This window comes from Rhinatrema bivittatum, chromosome 16 (assembly GCF_901001135.1).
Source record: "Rhinatrema bivittatum chromosome 16, aRhiBiv1.1, whole genome shotgun sequence".
NCBI lineage: Eukaryota > Metazoa > Chordata > Amphibia > Gymnophiona > Rhinatrematidae > Rhinatrema > Rhinatrema bivittatum.
The window spans coordinates 18332498-18339685 of record NC_042630.1 but is presented as its reverse complement, the minus strand read 5'-3'; positions in this window follow the sequence as shown (position 1 = coordinate 18339685).

The following is a 7188-nucleotide window of genomic DNA, read 5'->3' as shown; positions in this document are numbered from 1 at the left end:
CCAGGGCTGCCCCCCCCCCTATAACACAGGTCAGGAGGGTTTCTTAGGGCTCACAGGCTGCTTCCTACTGTCTGAGTGATGTGCAGTTGGTGCTAAAGATGCTCACGGTGCATCCTGCATGTGAGTGCAGTGATAATGTCCCGGATAAAGAAAAGCTTAATGAATGTGAGCATGGGGGTCGTCGGTCCTCTCTCAGACTCCTTGTGTCTCCATAGATCGTTCCCCTCCCCCCCAGGGCTGGCTTCCAAGTACATGGGCTTCTGATTCCCATACTGTGCCCCCTGCAGGACAGAGAAGATTTTCACTGCTCCCCTCCCCATCTCCATGAGGTGCAGGAAGTGGGCACGAGCCTGTGTGTCCTACATCTGCACCTGTATCTGTGCCTATACTGGGGTGTGTGAGTACACACACCTATGCCTTGCACACCCCTAGACAAAGTGCAGATATGGACCTCACACCGCCACCTATTGCTGAAGTAGAAATGTAAGCCTGCATGATTGGGGAGGGAGGTGTCTGTAAGAGATGGGAACTGGGACAAGTGCACCTGCTTTATAATGAGGGGGGAATCATTGCCCCTGGATGAGGATATTTGAGCAGCTTGTAGGTATGGAGGGATTGTTTTGTGCATTCTGTACCTTGACAGGAATCTGCCTCATTCTTACGCCAGGCTTGGTTGGGTGTTGGATCGCAGTCTCTCACGGCGACGGCCGGTGCTCTTTGTAATTCTTGCATTGGGTCCGGGAGCACTGGCAAAGTGCAATATGTACACAGGAGCGAGGCCCCCTTTTTTCTTTAACCAGGCAGGTGCCACACAAGATAAAAGGGGTGACGTCTGTGTCCTCCTGCCACATTTTCCAGGTCTCTGGCTCCTTAGTGCTCGTCTGTCCCACCGCACTCTGTACAGAACGGTCGCTCAGTCCTGACGCTTCTAGTCCCAGATCCCGTTCTTGTGGTTTTTTTCTTTATTTCCAGTGTCTGGTTTTCTAACACTGAGCATGTTATCAGTTGGAATGGGAATGTCCCAGGCGGTTCCCTGTGAGTGTGACAGGGGACTTCTTGCTCCGATAGATATAACAAACTCAACGTGTGTGTGTAATATCTTTTCTTCTCCCTGCCACAGTTATGGTAGGTAGGGGCCTTGTGCTGGAGGATGGTGAGAAGGCTGCAGTCTCTGGCTGGGAGGGAGCCGCCGAGGGATGCAGCGACACCTAACCTAATCACCTGCCTCCATCTTGGTGCTGCTGCTTGCACCCCCCCCACCCTGAGCCTTTTACTGGGGTATTTAGGAATGCAACAGCACCAGCCTTTTAGAACAGAAACAAGGGGGTAGATTTGTCAGTGCTATTTATTTATTTGGGGGGGGGGGGGGGTTAAGTTTGTGTAAAACTTTTACAAATGTTTCCTGGAGAGATGCCAGCTTCCCTGGCTGGCGCTGCTGCTGGCCGTGTCGCTGATGGTGCTGGCACTGCCAGGAACGCAGGGTTCTCTTGAGAAGCAGTGCCCTGTCCGATTTCCATCAGGTCCGGTTCCCAGGGCTCAAAAAGCAACGAAGTAAGCCCCAAGGTAGGGAGTGTCTGACCCTGGCCTGCCTAGAGGGTAACTGAGATGATGGGGTGGGCATGCATTTAAAGGAATTTATATGCATGCAGTGAGAGAGATTTGCTTCCAAAAGCCTGGCACCCCTTTCCCTCACCCTGAACCATACTGAAACCTGGGGAGGGGTGGGCTGGGTTGGGTGTTAGATTGAGTATGGGCACTTGTATGCTTACCTATCCAGGAGCGTAGGAAGCCAAATTAGAAGGCAACAAAAACTGACTGGGACAAGGAGCGATATCCTACAAGCAGCCAAGCACCCATGGCTGGCAGCTGGGGGATATCCGTGGCAGTGCGGCCCGGAGTATCTGAGCAGACTGCATGGCCCAATTAATCCACCTGCTCTCACTCACTCACTGTCCTATTACTAATTCAGGGGAAAGTTGGGGGGAGGGAGGCAGGGAGTGAGCTGAAATGATAGCAGGCTGCAGCCTCCACTCCCCATACAGAAGGAACAGACGTTGGGTCCTGGGAAATGAAAGAATTAAGGTTGGGTGGGGATGGACTGCATTGGGGAAGATATTTAGGAGAGGAGGGAGGCAGGCAGATGCCAGTTTGAAAAGGGGAGACTTTGGCTGTGGACTTAGCATAAACATGTGGATAAAGGGGAACCGGTAGAGGTGGTGATTTGGATTTTCAGAAGGCGTTCGACAAAGTCCCTCATGAGAGGCTTCTATGAAAACTAAAAAGTCATGGGATAGGAGGCGATGTCCTTTCGTGGATTACAAACTGGTTAAAAGACAGGAAACAGACAGTAGGATTAAATGGACAATTTTCTCAGTGGAAAAGGGTAAACAGTGGAGTGCCTCAGGGATCTGTACTGGGACCGGTGCTTTTCAATATATTTATAAATGATCTGGAAAGGAATACGACAAGTGAGGTTATCAAATTTGCAGATGATAGAAAATTATTCAGAGTAGTTAAATCACAAGTAGATTGTGATAAATTGCAGGAAGACCTTGCAAGACTGGAAGATTGGGCTTCCAAATGGTAGATGAAATTTAATGTGGACAAGTGCAAGGGGATGCATATAGGGAAAAATAACCCATGCTATAGTTACACAATGTTAGGTTCCATATTAGGAGCTACCACCCAGGAAAAAGATCTAGGCATCATAGTGGATAATACATTGAAATTGTCAGCTCAGTGTGAAGTGGCAATCAGAAAGCAAACAGAATTTTAGGAATGGAATGGTGAGTAAAATGGAAAATGTCATAATGCCTCTGTATCGCTCCATGGTGAGACCGCACCTTGAATACTGTGTGCAGTTCTGGTTGCTGCATCTCAAAAAAGATATAATTGCGATGGAGAAAGTACAGAAAAGAGTGACCAAAATGATAAAGGGGATGGAACAGCTCCCCTATGAGGAAAGGCTAAAAAGGTTAGGACTTTTCAGCTTTTGAGAAGAGATGGCTGAGGGGGGATATGATAGAGGTTAAGATCATGAGAGGTCTAGAACAGGTAAATATGAATCAGTTATTTACTCTTTTGGATAATAGAAGGACTAGGGGGCACTCCATGAAGTTAGCATGGGGCACATTTAAAACAAATTGGAGAAAATTATTTTTCACTCAACGCACAATTAAACTCAGGAATTTGTTGCCAGAGGATGTGGTTAGTGCAGTTAGTGTAGCTGGGTTTAAAAAAGGTTTGGATAAGTTCCTGAAGGAGAAATCCATTAACTGCTATTAAGTTGACTTAGGGAATAGCCACTGCTATTAATTGCATCAGTAGCATGGGATCTTCTTGGTGTTTGGGTAATTGCCAGGTTCTTGTGGCCTGGTTTGGCCTCTCTTGGAAACAGGATGCTGGGCTTGATGGACCCTTGGTCTGACCCAGCATGGCAATTTCTTATATCTTGTTTGGTTGGGTGGGGGGTAGGGCTGGAGAGGGTCTGAGAAGGTTGATAGGGCAGTGTATTTTGGGAGGTACTTCCTGAGTCCCTTTTCCACAAACCTTACGAGGTCTTGCTTACCTGGAGGTAATGGTTGGGAACTTTCTATCGCCCCAACGTGTTTTGGGGGTGCATATCAACCCCCCTCCAGCACAGCTTCCTAATATAGGTGGGTCCCTGAGGACAGGGCTGGTGCTAGCTGGTAAAATCCCCCCTCCCCCTCAACTTCGAGGAGAAGACCAGGGGTAATGGAAACCATGCCACCTAGGAATTTTTTTTTATTCTTTCCCAGTGTTTACTTAGTGAGAACATGAAATTCCAAGAATCTCTTATCAGTGCCGCCCCCCCCCCCCCCCCCAATTCTTCCTTGCCCTCTCTCTGTCTCTCTCCCACTCTTTTTTTTTTTGTTCTCGCTCTGTCTCCTCGTCTCGTTCGCTCTCTCAGGAGCTGTCCAGGAGGATGGTGCTGAAAGCTGGGTCCGACCTCCTGCAGCTGGAAAGACCTTCCCAGCAGCCCCCACCCCCCCCGAAAACATTAGGTGAACACATGTGGCTGCAAGAGGTTCTTCTGAAAATCTTAAACCTGCTGCTGGTCCCCTTTGGATGGGTGCATCCAGGGCAAGGGAAGAGGGCTTCAGCCCATGCCCCTGGGGTCTGGGGCAAGGAATGGGGCTTTTGCTTGTACCCGCTCGCCCTGGGACAGGGGAGGAAGCTACAGCCCCACAGGGAAGGCTGTGCAATAAGGGGGATTTAGGCTGCAGGCAGGAGTGAAGGTTCAGTTTACTCCCTCCCTGAAACAAGCAATCTTTTGAAATTTCAGTCATACAATTAAAGGCATAAAAGTGCTTTTAGTTACCTGGCCTGTCTGATTTCTGTGAGGGAAGGGTAAAGAAGCCCATTTGGGATTCCTTTTTTTGCCGGCTTGTAATGCAGACGAACTGCAGGTCACCATCATGCACACACTCTGGAGGGGTGGAGGGCAAGGAGTGTCCTGCTGTCTGAGAACACATCCTGAGCTTCCACTCCCATTGCTGCTCTGCAGGAGCAGAGTGTGGAAAAGAAAGGACCCTTCCCCGGTCAGCCTTGGTAGATGCCCCTTGACAGGCACAGTTTTTCATAGTGGCTGTAATTGCCGTTGGAAGCACTTAAAACTCTCTATGGGGAGGGGGAGGGGGGGGGCAGAGGCTTTGTGAGCAAATAATAGAATCCATGCTATGTGCATCCATATGTAGGGCATTTTGGCTTAGAAAAGAAATTAAAGGACCAGCTTCATGTTTCCATTTACTCAGCTGCCAAGTAGAACACCTGAGTTCCATTCTCAGCTCTGACCTGGGCAGGTACAGAATCAGATTAGGAGACAGGGGTTTCATTGGCCGTTTGGGCTCCTAATCCTCAGGGTCTGGAACTCTCCCAGAGGCTAGAATGCCTGGGTTACATCCCCAGGCTGCTGACAGTAACTCAGGGGAGGTACGTCATGCTGTCAGTCACAGACACTCGTTTTGTACTGGAGGATATAGGAAGACGTGATGTCTCCCTTCTCCTCTCTCGGACGGATACCTGTTTTGACCTTGGCATGGACCTCGAAAACGACTGACCATTGCCTGCCTCTTACCAATGCCTGGACCTCAGATACACCTAACTCCCACCTGACTACAACCCTAGCTACTACGGACCACCTCATCTGTCATCAGCAGAAACCCCCATCTTAGTCCTGCCGGCCCTGGCACCCAAAGGCTCAACCCGAGGGGAATGTGGGCTGGTATCAGTGAAGGCTGTGACTGGTCTCTGCTTCATCCAGGTCCACCTGCCAATGGTAGAAACCTGCAGGGTTTCTACCATTGGCAGGTGGACCATTGGTTCTACCTCCCTGCAGGTAGAGCCATTGGTTCTACCTCCCTGCAGGTAGAGCCATTGGTTCTACCTCCCTGCAGGTAGAGCCATTGGTTCTACCTCCCTGCAGGTAGAGCCAATCCTGCCTCGGCCCAAGCGTCCACAGATGGAGGTAGAACTAGAAGCCTTGGAGAAAATGGGAGAGCTGTGGAACAACAGTGGACCAAACTAAAGAGAGCAATCACAAAAGCAACAAATCTAGAGGGTAGAAAAGTAAGAGAAATAAACCAATCTGGTTCTCAAAGGAGGTGGCTGACACAATAAAAGCAAAAAAAAAAGCAGCATTCAAGAATTACAAAGGATCCCAAAAAGAGGAACACAGGGAAGAGTATCTGGTAAAACTTAAGGAGATGAAGAAAGTAATCGAGAAAGCAAAAAGTCAGGCGGAAGAAAGGATTGCCAAGAGGTAAAGCGAGGTGACAAAACATTTTTCATATACATCAGAGAAAGAAGGGTGCAAAGTGGTATAGTGAAACTGAAAGGTAAAAAGGATCAGTGTGTGGAGAGAGACGAAGAAATATTAAACAAATACTTCGGTGTTCACTAAAGATGACCCTGGAGAAGGACCGTCGCTAGTTAACAAGACTGTGGAAGGGGGTTGAGCAGACGAAACTCCTTTTACAGAAAAGAATGAAAGGGAAGAGCTGGGAAAACTGAAAGCAGACAAGGCCATGGGGCCTGATGAGGTTCATCCCAGGATACTGAGGGAGCTCAGAGATGTGCTGGCGGCTCCGCTGTGTGACGGGTTCAATAGATCCCTGGAAACGGGAGTGGTGCCGAGTGATTGGAGAAGGGCGATTGGTGGTGGTCCCACTTCACTAGAGTGGGAGCAGAGAGGAGGCTGGAAACTAGCGGCCGGTCAGCCTCACCTCGGTGGTGGGAAAATTAATGGAGACTCTGCTGAAGGAAAGGATTTTATTTATTTATTTTGTGTTTTTCTGTACCAGCATTTGCGAGAGGTATCACATCATGCCGGTTTACAATTAACAAAGGGGTGTAAAATACAATAAGATAGTGAACTCCCTACAATCCAGTGGGTTGCTCAATCCGAGGCAGCATGGATTCACCAGGGCAAGGTCCTGTCAGATGAATCTGATTTATTTTTTTGATTGGGTGACTGGAGAATTGGATCAGGGAAGAGCGCTCAATGTGATTTACTTGGATTTCAGTAAAGATTTTGATACAGTCCCACATAGAAGACTCATGAATAAAATGAGAAGCTTGGGAGTGGGCACCAAGGTGGTGGTGTGGATTACAAACTGCATGACTGAGAGGAGACAGCGAGTGATGGTAAATGGAACCCACTCTGAAGAGAGAACGGGGATAAGTGGAGAGCCACAGGGATCGATGCTGGGACCGGTTCTGTTTAATATCTTTATGAGCAACATTGCAGAAGGGTTAGAAGGTAAAGTCTGTCCATTTGCAGATGATACTAAGATCTGCAATAGAGTGGATATGCCAGAAGGAGTGGAGAGAATGAGACAGGATTTAAGGAAGCTGGAAGAGTGGTCGAAGATTTGGCAGCTGGGATTCAATGCCAAGAAGTGCAGAGTCGTGCAGCTGGGGTGCGGTAATCCGAAAGAGCTGTAGGTGATGGGGGGTGAAGGGCTGATGTGCACGGAACAAGAAAGAGACCTTGGGGTGACAGTGTCTAGCGATCTGAAGACAGTGAAGCAATGTGACAAGGCGATAGCTAAAGCCAGAAGAATGCTGGGCTGCATAGAGAGAGGAATAACCAGTAAGAAAAAGGAGGTGATAAAGCCCTTGTACAGGTCCTTGGTGAGGCCTCACCTGGATTACTATGTTCAGTGC